General features: G+C 38.1%; 1 long non-coding RNA gene across 1 annotated transcript; it reads right to left on the bottom strand.

Moving 5' to 3' along the window:
- Window positions 1–15,838: 15,838 nt before the first annotated feature.
- Window positions 15,839–17,715, bottom strand: LOC131528543 (uncharacterized). Its single transcript, XR_009267869.1, has 3 exons — window positions 17,405–17,715; window positions 16,555–16,778; window positions 15,839–16,457 (listed from the first exon to the last, which is right to left on the bottom strand). It is a non-coding gene; the product is annotated as an uncharacterized LOC131528543 (long non-coding RNA).
- Window positions 17,716–18,201: the final 486 nt, after the last annotated feature.

Below are 18,201 nucleotides of genomic sequence, written 5' to 3'. Positions count from 1 at the left end.
TCAGAGAAGGGGTGAACCAGGAACGAACAAGCCTTGAGAATAACCAGACATCTACATTAATAGGCAGTACCATGTAACATGGGGTGATATGATTGGCTTAAAAGTTATTTCTGTTTTCAATGTATCTTTTTGAATGATATAAAGTCTGGGCTGTGAGCCTGCCTGTTTTCTCTTTGCTCACAGACTCAAGCTGTGTGTAAACCAGATCATTCCCTGCAGAGAATTAACCCATTTAATCCCACCGGTCACAATAGTGACCGTAAAAAAGTTTTTCATTTATGAAGCTCTACAAACTGTACCGACTGATGTTTTAGTGCACTTCCTGCAAATATGGAAAAAATAAAGGGTCTCAATTAAATATGTGCCGTTTCACATGATTAGTGCAAATTGTCACATGACCAGAGCAGTTTATTTCCGGTTTGCAACTTGAGCAGATGATGGATGCATCAAAGCTCCAAAACGAAAGGCTAGTAAAGTATATCTAAGTAAAGATATGACTAAGATTTTTGGTACACATTATCTTTAGGGTATCTAGTATTAATATATGCATTTGCATATATTCAGTTTTGTTGAGTGTGGTCATAGAGTGAGTAAACATGTTGATGGTCACAATAGTGACCGGTGGGATAATGGTGAACTTTATTTTACAATATAGTCCAATCGCAGTTGCTAGTGAAAATGACAATAAAATGTTGCAATGACAAAATATTGCACTAAATTAAAAATTCAAATGTTAGAAAAATTTTACAATAATGATGTTGTAATACCAGTAGTATTGATTTAAAAATTTGATGTTATATTTTAGAAAAAAGTAACCATTTTGAAATGCGGTGATGGTTGATTGATCTCAGTGTTCCTATCAATGTTGCATATGGTTTTTTTATGCATAATAGTAACCCTAGAATGTGATCAAACAGTTTAAAATAGCTGAGCTAAGATACAGTGGAGTGAAAAAGTGCTGGCCCCCTTCCTGATTTTTTATTTTTTTGCATGTTTGTCACACTTAATTAATCCAAGATAACACAAGTAAACATAACATGCAGTTTTTAAATGAAGTTTTTTATTATGAAGGGAAAACAAAAACCAAACCCACATGGCCCCTGTGTGAAAAAGTGCTTGCCCCCTAAACCTAATAACTGGTTGTGCCACCCTTTTCAGCAACAACTGCAATCAAGCGTTTGCGATAACTGGCAATGAGTCTTTCACATCGCTGTGGAGGAATTTTGGCCCCTCTTCTTTGCAAAATTGTTTTAATTCAGCCACATTGGAGGGTTTTTGAGCATGAATGGACTGTTTAAGGTCATGCCACAGCATTTCAATTGGATTTAAGTCCAGACTTTGATTTGGCCACTCCAAAACCTTAATTTTGTTTTTCTTGAGCCATTCAGAGGTGGACTTGCTGGTGTGTTTGGGATCATTGTCCTGCTGCATAACCCAAGTGTGCTTGAGCTTGAGGTCAGAAACAGATGGCCGGACATTCTCCTTCAGGATTTTCTGATAGAGTGCAGAATTCATGGTTCCATCAATTATGGCAAGTCAACCAGGTTCTGAAGCTGCAAAGCAGCCTCAGACCATCACACTACCACCACCATGTTTGACTGTTGGTATGATGTTCTTTTTATGAAATGCTGTGTTGGTTTTAAGCCAGATGTAAAGGGACACACACCTTCCAAAAAGCTCAACTTTTGTCGCATCAGTCCACAGAATATTTGCCCAAAAATCTCAGTAGCCCGTCACTGCAGAACAAAAGATCCAGGGGGCGGGGTTGGATCCACATCCAGGGGGTGGAGATTGGTAGGTTTAGGGGTGGAGATGGGTAGGTTTAGGGATGGAGATGGGTGGGTTTAGGGATCAGGGGGTGGAGACGGGTAGGTTTAGATAAATGTAAGGTGGGAGGAGTTGGATCTAGATCCAACCACACCCCATGGATCTTGTGTTCTGCAGTGAGGACCATCTCAAAAATCTTGGGGACAATCAAGATATTTTTTGGCAAATGTGAGACAAGCCTTTGTGTTCTTTTTGGTCAGCAATGGCTTTTGCCTTGGAACTCTCCCATGGATGCTGTTTTTGCCCAGTCTCTTTCTTATTGTTGAATCATGCCCAGTCTCTTTCTTATTGTTGAATCACACTGACCTTAATTGAGGCAAGTGAGGCCTGCAGTTCTTTTATGACCTCCTGGATGAGTCGTCTTTGTGGTCTTGGAGTAATTTTGTTAGGCCGGCCACTCCTGGGAAGGTTCACCACTGTTCCAAGTTTTCTCCATTTGTGGATAATGGCTCTGACCATGGTTTGCTGGAGTCCCAATGCCTTAGAAATGGCTTTATAACCCTTTCCAGACTGATACATGTAAACTATTTTGTTTCTCATCCGTTTATGAATTTCAAATGATGCAAATGATGTGTTGCTCTTTAAGCATGCTTTACTTTGTCAGACAGGTTCTATTTAAGTGATTTCTTGATTCAACAGGTCTGGCAGTAATCAGGCCTGGGTTTGGCTAGTGAAATTTAACTCAGCTTTCTAAAATAATGTGATTAATCACAGTTCTTTCATGATTTAATAGGAGGGGACAAGCACTTTTTCACACAGGGCCATGTGGGTTTGGATTTTGTTTTCCCTTCATAATAAAAAACTGCATGCTGTGTTTACTTGTGTTATCTTTCCACTCCTCTTCGTCTACTTCTATCATCGCTTGGATTACAGCTTTTCTCTGCAGGTGCAAAGACCAATAGTTTTTGTTATGTTGGGGGTCCGACGGGTTCTTGTGCAGATCGAAAGGTAAAAACATGTCCCAGTGGATCTTCCAAGTGCATGAGATCAACAGCAGTGCCACTAGTTGTAAGTCCAATATGATGGATTCACTTCTATACTTGACTGATAGAGATTGTTATTCTAACAATATCATTTGATTTAAATGTTTGCAATCAGAAATATTTATAAACACATTTCCCATCAAGATAATGTGTAGCTGAACTGGTTTTCCCTGAATAATTCATTCATTAAGGTGATAATAGTACCAAAATAAAGCTTAAAATTGTGCTGTTGGCTGTGCAAGTGGGTCCATGAACCTCATCATTGTAAAGACGTATTCGGTGTGCTGTGACACTGACCTTTGTAATGACCAAGATGCTCCAGAGAGAGAGAACGCAGCTAGTATCAATAATGCGGAAAAGCGGTACTGAACTGTTTAGTTCAGTTTCAATATCTATTAAAAGAAAAACAATATTTAGCATACCAGGTGGAAAATGCATCTCGACTGACTTCTTGTGATTGAATCACTGAAAACGCACTTAAACAGGGCTTATCGCTTGCTCGATTTCCGGGATATTGCACAGTTTGCAGGCGTTAGGGAGCCACCAGGGAGATGATGTCTACAGCCCTGATCGTCAGCGGAGACCAGGACACCTAGATGAGCCCCAGAGATATATCCCCAGTGAAGACCTCGATTAAAATACAATAAAACTAAAAATATAACAAAATAACTAAAAATATAATAAAATACCTAACTACATAATACTATTATTGTTAGAAATTGCAACAAAATTAAAAATAGAAATATAAACTTTTGAACTGCGGGTTTCGTCTGGCCAGAGGAGAACTGGCCCCCCGACTGAGCCTGGTTTCTCCCACGTTTTTTTTCTCCATTCTGTCACAGAGGGAGTTTTAGTTCCTTGCCGCTGTCGCCTCTGGCTTGCTCAGTTGGGGACACTTAATTTCTAGTGATTATCGCCGATTTGATTGCACAGATACTATTTAAACTAAACTGAGAAAATTGAGTGTTTAATCTTATCATTATACACTACTGACACTCTATCCTCCAGTTTGATACTGTTAAGTGCTTTGACACAATCTGTATTGTTAAAAGCGCTATATAAATAAAGGTGACTTGACTTAACTTATTGATATGTGAATATTATATTGGAACGTTCAAGCTGTACTTGCAATTTCTTGTTTTCCATTTGGAACTGTTGCAAAAATGTCATTTGTTATTTGAATGAAGTTGAAAACTACATTTAGCATCATTTATCAGCAGGTGGCAGCAGATGATTTGAGGAGGATGAAAAATATTGCAAATATTTTTTTTAATAGTCCCATTAGTTTGTCATGAGGGAGACAATTGGCGATTCCACAGAAATCCATTCTGCTCGTTGTCACGAATACTCCCCGATTTGCTGATGTGCAAATTCCCTCTGCTTTGTAACAGTAACTGTCATGCAGTAGCCTACAGGTTTGGTAGGGGAAAAAAGCAGTGAGGCAATAGATATCAATACATAACAAGATCACTTGACGTCTCTCTGTCTTTAGGAATAAGTGAAGTGACGTGGCCCATTGTGACCCATACTTGGAATTTGTGCTCTGCATTTAACCCATCCAAGTGCACACACACACAGTTGTGAACACACACACACACACACACCGTGAACACACATCACGGTACAGTGGGCGGCCATATTACTGCAGCGCCCGGGGAGCAGCTGGGGGTTCGGTGCCTTGCTCAAGGGTCATGGTATCTCGCCTCAGTTGTGGTATCGAAGGTGGAAAAGAGTGCTGGTATTCACTCCCCCCCACTGACAATTCCTGCCGGATCAATAAGAAAATCCAATAAGATGGATTTTCGAAATGTGAAAGCAAAACAGTAGAGCAGTAATTGGTAAGTCCAGTATGATGTGGAAATCTACTGTAATAATTAACTGAAAGTTATAATACCACAGGAATTTACCATTTTGTAACAGTTGTGAACACGCAAGACTTCCAGTTCATTAGCTGCTAGAAAAATAAGTGAAACGGTAGAACTATTTGCACTACAAACCGGTTTATGATTACAATGACAATACATTAAATATGAGAATAGCTACCAGTTTGAAGCATTGGACTGTTGTTGTATGGCTAAAATAACTGTAAGCAAAATGACACCAGAAGCCTGCACATTCAAGTTACAAATGAACGCACGCAGCGCACCCAGTGTAGTCGGCTTCATTAACAAAATGACTATTATCAACCAGTTCTTTTTGAGTCAAAACCACAAAGCGCAGCCTGTTCGCTAACGAATTGTTTTTACATTTGTTCGTGAATCAGATACTGCTTCTCGGTTAATTCAGAAGTCCTCTGAGAAATCTAATCCCGTCCGGATATGTCTGAGATTCATCCCGAAATTGTTCGGTGATGCGATTCTCCGACCGCTCGCTCCACTTTCATCATGGATATAGAGGCCTTTCTGCCATATCGGACGAAACAATAACATGAAATCATTAAGAAGATGCCGATCACGAAAACTAATAGCAGAGTTAGGTAAGAATCTTGTATTGCAGTTTTCTGGTTTGCTAACATAATATAACTGATTATAGTTGGTCCATTTTCCCAAATCATTAATTTAGTTCTCAAAACAAAGACACATTTCTCAAAAAGTTTAAAAATAAGTAAGTTAAACATTAAATGACACCAATCAGAATCTCTGCATCCTAACAACGGAGAGAGGAGAGAGCTGAATGAATAATATACATGGGTTTTATGCTTACAGTATAATTACAGTACAGTACCAGTACATTAGATGATGGAAATTTCACTATTCTATATGTACAGTAAACTGTAGCACATATTGTACACCTTCAAAGGTGTGACTGTCAAATTTTATTTGTAACCATTTTTTTTTATGTGCACTGCATGTTTGCAGAACTGAGAAATGAACTGTACTGTACTGTACTGTATTGTGGTGCATACAAAGTTCATACAATTCTTTGGTATTTGAACTTTTGAGTTTTTCATCTACTGCAAGATTACTTTACAGTAGTAAAATGAAAAATGATCTGTTCCCAAAAGTTCATTATTAAATTCAAATTATTATTATTATCTGTAATTTAATTTATGTTTGACACTGAGCTGCAAAAATAAAGTAAAGAGTTTTTTGTTAAGTGTTATTGATCTCATGAGTGTTCACCGGGCAGGAAAATCATCTGTGTATTTGAATTGTAAGCATTTAAGAATACTTGTAATAACTAGATTGAAAAGTTTGAAAGACAAATTTATGCTGGCTTGTTTTAAAGTCTTGTTTAAGAAACATAAATAGTTTGGTCAGTTAGATGCTCTAGATGTTTGCCAAAGTGTTGCTAGTTGGTTGCTAGGATATTCTGGGTGGTTGCTAGGCTCTTGCTATGCAGTTGCTGGGGTGTTGCTAGACTATTGATAGTGTTCTGGGTGATTACAGACATTCCCACCTCTGGTAATAACAGAAAATGAAACATTATTTTGAAAACTGGTCCAGTTTCAACGCTTTGATATTATTGTATTTCTTTCTAATGTAAATTCAAAAGTGTTACTCTTAAACTTGCACTAAAACGTAATTTATACCATCTAAGTAGCCTATGTAATATTAATAGAACCACATGTCTTCTTTAATGATACAAGCTCAGAAACATTTATAACCTGTTGAAGTTTTTAATATAGTATTGACTTGGTGCCATGATGGATATTGAAATGTTGTTATTTATTTATTTACTTATTATAACAGTATAGATGATTACTTAATGGTAAGGCAATATTTGTGAACACAACTGTGCATGTCAGACAATAAATCCCCAAAAACTATGGGGGCTTGCTTTGGTGTTGCCACCCCTCATAGACCCCAAAAGAGAATGTTTGAATCCTGAGTTTTTATAAAAGAGTAGGCAAGAATTACCTGGCTGGTGCACTAATTCTTGCAAGATTCGGACGTACTTAAACTTAAATTGCGTCCTATGCATACTATATAGTAGGGGAAAAAAGTATGTGAAGAAAGAAGTACGTTCGAAACCTCAGTATAAAAGAGTAGGCGAGAAATCCCCGGATGTCCTACTGCTTCAGCACAGATTCTGAAGTGATGTGCTGCGTCCCAATGTGCCTACTTATACTACGCCCTTAAAGTATGTATTCTTTTTTGAAGAAAAAGTATACACACTTTTGAGTGTGTAGTAGAAGAGTAGGCAAGCTTTGGGACATACCAAGTCACACAACTGCATCATTAACAGACCGCTCTGTCGCATGATCTCTTTTACATGATAGGAGCGGTTTTTGTTGTTTACTATTTACACGCAAATCCCCAAGACTTCAAAACTTTCAAGTTTATAACTGACCAACTTCTAAAAACAAATTTATAGTTGTCTTTGTAAAGAAATATCGCTTTGGAGTCGCTGCTGTGACGCTGAACAAACGCTTCCAGTGTGAATACTCTGGCGAGTCTGCAGCTGCAGTGACGCTGCCGCGAAGCTCACGCTTGCGGTTTGAAACGGGCCTTATGCTGCATTCACGACACGTGCTATCGGAATTATCTTATGCTGCCTTCACGTGCTATTGGAAATTTCCTATTTCCCACTTATGAAGTCGTGATTACGAGTTTGTCATATTCAAGTGCTTTAATGTCGGAAAGAATAAAATGTAGCATCCCATTGGTTGACAACCATATAAACATTCACCCAGTACCGCCGCTCCCTATACGTAGAGTATGCAGTTTGCGTAGGGCACCAACTCCCACCAGTTGCTCAAAAAAAAAAAAAAAAAAAAAAACGTGCCATTCCCGCATCAGCGCCGGCGCCCGCTCCCACCTCATGTTTGCAGCTGAATGTATGATCATAATTGATGGACAACTATATCCGTGAAAAGACATCAGCAATCGGCGCCAAGGAAAAATAGATGAAAACGAAGCCCGTGAGTCACTTCCAGGTAGGCTATTCATGTGAAACTTTTTTGGGTGTTGAGGTTAATAAATTGTTTTAATGTCGGTAATAATTTCACCACCACCAACACATCTAATATTCTCTCCGAGTTTCCATGTTCCCTTACGAAACTTGGCTATGGTTTTAACACTAATAAAAAAAAAAAAAAAAAAACATGGTTCTTGTAGCCATGGTAAACGCAAATTAACCATGGTTTTGTTACTTCAAATAATAATATACAAAGAGATAATATTTTTTTGTGGTTATAAAAACAAACCTAAGCCAACAAACAACAGCCTTTAAAATGACTTAAAATGCATTATATAAAAACAATGAGGCAACCCTGCTGAAAAACATAGAACCATCACAGAAAATCCTAATACCATCACAAATGAATCACAAATAAATCACAAATACCATTACAAAAATTACAAACTGTCAACTTTTAACCATTAAAACGTGGTTAAAAAAAAAAAAAAAGGCTTTCTGTAGTGTGTTTTGGGACATATTCCATTAGGATTTATTGGTTTTAACAAGCCAGCCACCAATAGAAGGTGACCAATTACCAGTAGAGACCAACAGGGTCCATTACAGTTTCCATTAAATCCAATACAAGTCCCATTATAACCATTACAAATTTTGTGATTGTGTCTATTGTTTTTTTTTTTTTTTTTTCAACATTACATGTTATTACAAATGCCTGCAAAGGGAGCCAAAGGCCTGGTAATTGCTGCTGTTATACTTACAGGACGATCATATCCTTGTTTAATAGGCTATTGACCAAACATTTAATTCAGATATCCACTTAATCTTTAATTTTTGGCCACCTTTTTGCTATAGATGACATAATCGCTATAATTTCAACAAAAAAAAACATGTGGACATCAAAATTTATTTATTTACTTTTATATTTTATTAAAGTTCTATTTTGACCCCTATAGTAGTTTTTTTTTTTTTTTTTTAACTTACTTCCATAATATTTGAGGGAGGGGGCACAACAATACAATCCTGCTTAGGGCACCCATTTGGCCAGCAGCGGCCCTGCATTCACCGCGCTATACATGCAGTTTGCTGACAGTTCTGGAATTTCGGTCAAATACATGCTTATTTCACTGCTTATAAAACATACAATATGCTTCGAATGATCGTTCATATCTAGCCTATAAATACACAACTTTAGCGACAAGACAAAGGGATAGTTGTTGTGAGAACAGTATTGACAGCAGCAATGGTTCTCCCCTCCACCATGTTTAAAGTTTATGACCCGCCCAACTCGGGTATCAAAATTATTTCAGAATTTCCCAGTAGTAAATACGACTTGAGAGGCTGTTCATGTCCAGTTTCCGATTAGGAAACTCGTATTTACGATAATTCTGATAACACGTGAAGGCAGCATAAAATCGCATTTGTTGAACTACTGTAGAGCAAACTGTTGTATTGCTTAAGGTGTAAACGCTAAACAGTACAGTATATTTGTGATTTTGCTATAAAAACTTTTTATTATGTAAAGCGAACAGGTGAGCACCCATAGCACATGTACCTCAACAGAGTGGATTTACATATATATGTTTTATCTTTAAAGACGATTACTAAATGTCTATTTAATATGTGGAAGGGAAATGTTCTAAAAGAATTGCATATAAGCACATCTAATAGACATCTGAGTGATGTATTTGTGCTATTATGTAGAATTCACTGTGGTCAACACTGCTTTACATGAATGTAAGTAATGTAAATATAAACACATCTACATAAAAGTAAGTTTTTTTTGTCTATTAGTACTGTTGATAAACCGAGGAACATTTGTAATGGATTTACTGGAAAAAGCTAATGGTTCATAATGGTATTTTAATGGAAACCATTGGAATTTCTGTGATGGTTTCTATTGGGCTTCTATTGTTTTTTTTAGCATGGTTGAAATTACGAGTTCAAGGAGGACGTGAACGCTTTTTACAAGTCGGTATCTAGTAATTACGGTAATTGCAATGTGGCCTGAAAGCACCAGAAAGCAGGTGTGTTCGACTTGAAGCTGTGCTGCGCAGAATGATCAATGTATGACATCACAGCACCGCGAGAGTGATAAGAGAGCAGATGGATCCTTATGCTTTCGAATAGCTCTTGCAGTACTGTGATGTCATACACTGATCATTCCGCAGCGTCGCTTCAAGTCGAACACACCTAGCGTAATGGCTTACTTGGCACACGTGTGCCTTAATAACCAATCACATTACAGCCTTGATGTAAATGAATTTAAGTCAGAGTTGTGAGACACTCAATCACCGTTTACGGATACCATAGGAATGAATGAGAAGTGCCGTAAGCTGAATCCCACCTGTCGCATTTTTTTTTTTTTTTGTGGTAAACTCTAAAAATAGTTAAATCCAAAAATTATTGTTTAGTGTAAAACATGTTGAAGATTAGCAGATGGCTGTCGATTCATTAAATGATAAGCTGTTTCCTCTAAAAAGCTGTTTATTCAGCGTAGTGATGCTTCTCCTCCATTGACATCCATTAAATAAAAAATGGCCTCCGGTCTCCTTTCCAACGCTTCGTGTCCATGTGAACCAACATTCTCCTCCCCGTTAATTTCAGAAGCCAACGCAAGAGCCAACTTCCTCTTTCTCGAGATTTCTACACAACACACAGCACTGCTCTTAGAGAAAAATAAAATAAAATAAATATATAAAGTACAGACAGTAGGCCTACATGATTACTATTGTTGTTGTTACCTTTACTGTCGCTACTGCTATAATCACAATAATACAAAAAGTAATGATGATAATTTTAATAATATAAAAGTACAAAAGACAAAAACAGAATAAAAGAGAGGGAGGGAGAGAGAGGTCGTTTCTCAAAAGGAAGGCTGCATCCTCCGGAGGTCGCATTTGTAGGCTGCATACGTCATAAAGAAGATCTTATTTTAGAATATTAACAGTTATAAATTTGACCATTATTCTTAGTTAAGTGTAAATTGTTGTAATATGCTTTTGACTCACAAATGTAAGGCTCAGTTAACTGAAATAAACCAGGCTTGATGACGTATGCAGCCTCCAAATGCGACTTTCGCAGGATGCAGCCTTCCGTTTGAGAAACGTCCAGAGAGAGAAAGGGTAGAGTGGGGGAGGGGATGGGAGGGGTGTGGCAAGACATACTTTGTTTTGTGCTCCTACACGCTGGGTGGGACATGAAACATCCTGTTTAAACAGAAACATAAGTTTCCTTTTCTTGGAAATCATGGATGTTCATACTTTAGATATTGGAAAGACAAAAACTGAGCCTGTAATTTGATCACATTCTCAAGTACTGTACATGACTAAAATAAGTGTAAAAAGTATTATTATTATTATTATTATTATTATTATCTGTTACAAAATAGTAAAAATATCCATCCGTGCATTTTCCAAGCCTGTTGTTCTTTGTAGGGTTATGGGGATGCTGAAGACTATTAGGTAATATATACTTCTCTTTATTTGTTTTTAAATATATTTCTAATTACTATGGTTTAATATTTTAAGTAGTTTTTTAATTTTTAATTGTTTTTTTTTTACATAATATATACAAATCAGAACTAAGAACAAAACAACAATAATAGCAAATAAAAATGAAATACTAAAAAAAATCTAAAACATACAAAAAATAAAATAAAACGTTAAAGAACAAAAATGGGCTAACAAAAGAAAAGCAGATTTTTTTTTTCTTCTTCTGAAAACTGCAAAAGGATGCATTATGCACACTTAAGGAAATCGAGAAAGGGCTGCCATAGTTTGAAATCATCAATTTTAGCTGGGCTCAAAATAATAAAAATAATAATGATAATAATAATAATTATTATTATTAAGCAAAGGTCATACCCAGCAATAATCAATTTCTCTTTTTTAAATATTAATTGAGCAATGTCATTTGTGTAAAAGGATGTGGAAATTTTGTGATCAAAAAATAAAATACAAGGCAACTAGTGGGGCCTTTAACACTTTTATGGCTATAGTGATTGCAAACGTAAATATAAGTATTATTTTGGGGTATTTGTACTTTATTGAAGTACGATTTAAAATGACTACTTGTACTTTTACTTAATTATGTTTCTGAAGGAAAAACCTTTTGTAAGGAGTACTTTTATGTGAGGATTTGGCAGTGTGGACTTTAGCAGAGAAGGATGTGAGCATAGACTGGTACCTACTGAGGTCCGACAGATCGTTTGATTTGCACCATTTTCTCTCTGCCGCTCTGAGTGTAGTCCGATGTTCACGAAGAACCTCGGATAATCAGGGGTTGGAAGGAGCAGCCCGTGCTGGCCTAGAGGAGAGAGGACAAATGTCGTCTAGACAAGAGGTTAAGGTAGAGCATAAAGTCTCAGTAGCTGCGTTTACATCCAGAGATGAGAAATGGGTAGATGAGGGAAGAGAGGATGATACTACAGAGGAAAGATGGGAGGGAGAAAGGGAGCGTAGGTTTCGTCTAAAAGTAACTGGAAGGGGGGTTGGTGGCACAGGAGAAGCAAAGTGTAATGTTAATGTAATGAAGAAATGGTCCGAAGTATGTAGCGGTTGTACCAGAATGTTATCTGCAGTACAATTGCGTGTGTAAATTAAGTCAAGTTGGTTGCCTGATTTGTGCGTGCTAGTAGTGGTAAGGCGTTTGAGATCAAATGAAGCTAGGAGTGAATGGAAGTCTGTAGCATAAGGCTTGTCTAGGTGAATGTTGAAATCACCAAAGACTAAGAGTGGAGTGCCATCCTCCATGAAAGAGGACAGCAGCCCGTCCAGCTCCTCTAGGAAGGTGGCTAGAATTTGGCCAGGGGGACGGTAGATTACCACAATCTGGAGTTTTATCTGAGCTGATACAGTAATGGCATGAGATTCAAATGAGTTGTAATTGCATAGGGTAGAGCGGGTTGAGTATTTCCAATTGTTAGAAATGAGCAGACCAGTGCCTCCACCCCGGCCAACTAGACGCGGGGTATGAGAGAAAGAGAGATTAGTAGAGAGAGCATCTGGGGTTGCTGAGTCTTCTGGACGAATCCAGGTCTCAGTCAAGCCCAAGATGCTGAGCGTGATTTTAAAGAAAAGAGAAATGAAGTCAGCTTTGTTGACAGCTGACTGACAATTCCAGAGACCCACAGAGAAGGAAAGAGGTGTAGTGGAGGAGGTAGAGATAAGGCGCAGGTTAGCAGGGTTACGTTGCCGTCTGCGTGGGACGTTAGAGCGTGGTTGAGAGAGAACCGGAATGGTTTGGAAACACATGATAGAGGTGGCAGGAAAGAGGATGGAAACGGAGAGTGTGTAAGGGAAGGGGGAAAAAAGAAAAGATACTTAAGTGTGTCGCCGGTGTCGTTGTTCGGTTAAAGTCGCGTGAGGAAAAGTCGATGGTCTTTACCTCGCCGGTCTTCACACGAGGAGGCTGAACGCCCGCTGATGCTTCCACGCCAGCGCCGGACCTCTGATAAATACAGCCTAACACACTACAGTGAAAACAGCTGTGGCGGCTTCTGATTGGCCCAGCCAATAGCCAAGTGCAAATAACTCAAGACGAAACTAACACTTCACTTGCAAGGAGCAATGAAAATGATCCAGGTTCCTTCTTAGCCGAGGTACAAATTATTATAATTAACAGAAAGTGCAATCAAACATCGAAACCTCAACGAAAATGCAGAATAGAAATAGAAGGGAAACGAAAGTATTCCTTCCTAACAGCCAGTAAATAATTTAAACAACAGATCTATGACCAAGTATCGCAACACTTACGAGCTGCTGTCCATCTCTTCTGGTGAATATTCGGCTTCTTCTTATTTTTGCTTATAATAAACCGAAACTGACGCGAAGGAGAGTGGGGGTCGTGATGGCAAGCAAAAAACGTGAAGATAAAGGCGGTTGGGAGAAGCAAAATGAAAAAAGCGAACAGTTACGTCAGGTTATTTTTGCTTGCTTCTCTCACTATACACAGCATGTAGCCTATAGCACTATAGTAAAATCCCAGGACAACCCTAGTCTGAGCGTCCACTGCTATTTGTCACTCCGCATTGTCTGACATGAATATTCCGTTCATTCATAAAGAGACAGCAGCTATTCTACAACGGGTTACATTTGAGAGATATTGAGGTAGAAAATAGAGTAAATGAAGTAGCCTATAAAGTGATTGCTCCGACACACACACACACACACACACACACTCACACATATGAATACTCAAATTGAAGAATGTAGTTTCAGGTTTCTAGATTTTATGTTTATTATTATGTCATATACATTTTTGCTTTCTGCTCTTTTTATGTAGATTTCAAGTATTTAAGTTCATATAATAATACATTTCATATAATAATACAATCCCTTGCTGAAAAACAAAAATAGAAACCATCAATAGAATTTGTAATGGTTTTACTGGTTATAATTGAAATTGTATTGTTTTTAATGGAAATTGTAATGGACCCTATTGGTCTCTACTGGTAATTGGTTGCCTATTATTGTTGTTAAATATTATTATTGTTAAAACCACTAAATCCTAATGGAACATGTCCCAAAACACACTACAGGAAACCATTATTTAATGGTTTTAATGATTAAAAGTTGATGGCTTGTGTAATGTTTGTAATGGCATTTGTAGTGGAAACCATTAGAATTTCTGTGATGCTTTCTATAGTTTTTTTCAGCAGGGAGCATGGGTTTTGTGATGTTATTTGCCATAAATGCAATACATTGATTGCTGTAATATTGTGAAATAGTAGCGGCTGTTTGTAGTTGTGGTGGGCCTATTTGGGAGAAAATCCAGGGCCGTTTTTTACTCCCACTCCGTCCCTGGTCAGGGCCAGGGCATTGAAAATGGGTCATGGATGGGTATTCCAGCATGACAATGACCCAAAACGCAATGACGCGTTTCCCGCGGATGCAGAGACGGCAACTAGTACAGCTTCAAGTTCCATTCAAATTAGCAACGAGGTCAAGCGTTAAGGGGCCTATGGATTTAAGCCAGAAACCAGATGAAGGACCAAGACGCCCTATCCGTAAATACCCAGCCCAGATGTTTGGAAACCAGCAAAGAAGCTTCCAGTCTGGATGGTTTGACCAATTTGACTGGCTGGAGTATTCTGTTGATAAGGACGCAGCATTTTGCTTTTCATGCAGACATTTTGCAGCTGCGGTTCGCCATGCTTTCCGTCTAGAGCCAGCCTTCATAATTTCTGGATTCCAGAATTGGCGTAAAGCACAACAGAGTTTTAAAGCACACAATATTAGTGCTGCACACAAATTTTCTATGGAGGCATGGTGTGAATTTAAACAGAGAATGCAAGATGGCTCAAAAATACTGAACATTATTGATAGAGGACATTCTAAAGTGGTTGAAGAAAATCGGCATTATATGAAGGCTGTGGTGGAGAGTTTGCGCTACACGGCATGTCAGGGCCTTGCTCAGCGTGGTCACAGAGAGGATGAGCAATCAGCAAACAGGGGAAACTTTGTCGAACTCCTCAATGTCATCAGCATGTTTGACCAAACCTTTGCTAAAAAGATAGCTGACAATCCGTCAAATGCAAAATATACTCACCACGAAGTGCAAAATGAGATAATCACTATTATGGCTGATATGGTAAGGAAGCAGATTAGCGATGAACTAAGGGATGCTGGTTATTTTGCGTTAATTGTAAAAAAAGTAAAGACATCAGTAAAAAAGAACAAATTTCGGTAGTGGTTCGCTACCTACATGCCGGGAATGTTATGGAGGAGTTCTTAAACTTTACGCCAGCTGATGGATTGGATGCGGATTCACTTCTACAGTGTATTAAAAGAACTCTCACTCAATGCAACATTGATGTCAGCGCCTGCATCGGGCAATGCTATGACGGAGCGGCGGTGATGTCGGGGTGTAACAACGGGGTGCAGGAAAAGTTCAGAAAAGAGGTGCCTCACGCATTATATGTACACTGTCATGCACATAGACTTAATCTTACTCTAGTGGACTGTGTACGAAATATCCAGCCTGCTTCTGAGTTTTTTGAGATTGTGCAAATGCTCTACAATTTTTTTTCTGGGTCAGTGGTCCATGACCTTTTCAAGAAAAAACAAAAGGAGCTTGAACCTTCTGAACAACCAGTCAAGTTGAAGAAACTTAGTGAAACACGTTGGGCATGTCAGCACTCTGCGCTAGGGCAATTAAAAATCACTCTGCGCCATTCTGGCCACTTTGCAGGATATTCAGGTACAAACGAATGCGAGGCGAAAAACAGATGCAAGGGCAATGCAGGGGCTTATCGACCAACAGTTTGTTTTGCATCTTGTTTTATTTGAGGACATTTTCCGGGTCACCAAATTTGCTTCAGACCAGCTCCAGTCACCCAATCTGGACATTTCATCAGCAAGTGATTTGATCCAATCTGTCGTCACAGCACTATCCGAAAAACGTTCAGAGGAATACTGGAGCGACCTACAAAACCGTGCAAATTAACTGTGTGGCAAGGTTGGCCTAGCATCGGGGAGCACACAACCACAAAGGAGAGATGCCCGACAAAGCCAGCGACTGAATGACTTTATCATTGAGGCTCCTATACACCGCGCTCACAGCTCTGATGATGATCTGCGCACCGACTGCTTTTATCAAGTTGTTGACAGACTGGTCAGTGAGTTGATGAGACGCTTCTCTAAAGATGCCAACGATGTGTTGACGGGGGTCTCAGCCCTCAGCCCACAACACAAGTCATTCTTAGAAAAGAAGTGTCTATTGCCCATGGCACAGTTTTACGGTATCACTGAAGAAAATTTAAACGCAGAGATGCACCAAGTCCGGCGTCTGCTTGAAAGAAAAACAAATCAAGGACACTCGATTAAAAACACTTCTGAATTGCTGTTACTTATGGAGCCATATGAAGATGCATTTATAGACTTACACAAACTCATCTTGATATCTCTGACACTTCCTGTGACATCTGTGTCATGTGAGAGATCTTTCTCTTGTCTCCGACGCTTGAAAACATATCTGAGAAGCAACTGTGGGGATGCCCGGAACAGCGACTTGGCACTCTTGGCCATCAGTACACGAAGAGCGAAGGCTTTGGATGTTCAGCGCATCATTGATGCGTTTGCCGTCAACCACAACAACCGTCGAATTGTCCTAGTTTGAGATTGTAAATAGTAAGTGATCGTTGGCAAAGCTTTTTTGAATACTGCAGTGCTATGGGTGCATTTTGGTGCCATATTGCCCTTGACTGAAATTCTGAAATGTTGTTCAATGAATGTCAATATGCAAAATCTTCAAGAATATTTGATTGAATACTGAATATTGTGCTTGTTTAATTTAATAAAATAAAATCTTAAATTATGATTAATAAAATAATTTTATATTAAAAATTGAGTTGCCAAGTTTTGCTCATATTTATTGATAGTAGACCTATTAAAAGTGTGTGTGTATATACAGTATATATATAGATATAGATATAGATAGATAGATATAGACACATAGATACATAGATAACAAAAGATAGGCTTTTTACTCCTCAAATAAAATATTAAAACAGGTGTATTACACAATGAATTATACACCTATTATTAAATTATTGACACTGCAGTCATCAATAAAAATCAACGAAATAATAAGCGTTGGCCTATTTTAAGCACCGACTTTAAAAAACAACCTGTTTAACACGAAATAGCTAAGTTTCTTCTCTTTTTTTTTTCACTATGCACGGGCCACAAGAGAAATATTGAGGGAATAAATTAAAACAGCTAGCTGTAGCCTACCGTTATCAGCATATGTTGAAGTAGATTCGGATTGTCTCTGAGAGAATATGCGGCGTCAAATGCCGAAAGCTTTGTCATTACTCCGTTATTCCGTTTTTACTTTCACTTTCTCTAGTGAATTGACTGAGATTAAGACGTTCACCGGCATACCTCTTGCGCAAAATTTGCACGTTGCTTATGTGATATCCATTGGCTCGCCTTCACGGTTTAAAACAGAAATATTTCCAAATTTGCGACGTAAACATATAATATACATATATAATATATAATTATATATATAATTGCGCAGCTCCCCCTGTCAGTGATCTAGCACCCCCTCAGCACCTGCCTTCAAAATTCGCTGGCGCCGCCCCTGATCGTATGTATCGTATCCTCTTATTTTTTCTGTAAAATCATTCTAATTCATTTTTGTTTAATAATATTTTTATTTTGCATTTTGAGAGGGTTTTGTGGTAATAATTAATATTTATACAGTAATTAATATCCATTTTTTTGCCATTGAAAATAATACAAATGGTTTTAAAATTAATTTTTTACAATTATTTTTTAATTAATGCAGTATTTCAGGTTAAAATAGAGACTCAGCCATTCAAAACCAGTTTTGGAAGGCAGATTAGCACCATCTGGTTGTAAAAAAACAAAACAAAAAAAATGATAAAAACATCTGTAATGGCAGGTGTAACTTGATGCCTGTACAGCTCTCTATAGAGCAGCTTGTGAATTGCCTAGTTGTTTTTAGACAGTTGGTCTAGACAATAGGTGGAAGAGTTGAAAATATATTTAAACAATCTCAAAGA

Source organism: Onychostoma macrolepis, chromosome 21, assembly GCF_012432095.1.
Source record: "Onychostoma macrolepis isolate SWU-2019 chromosome 21, ASM1243209v1, whole genome shotgun sequence".
NCBI lineage: Eukaryota > Metazoa > Chordata > Actinopteri > Cypriniformes > Cyprinidae > Onychostoma > Onychostoma macrolepis.
Note: the sequence above shows the minus strand (reverse complement) of the source record. Positions and strands in the feature narration are given on the sequence as shown.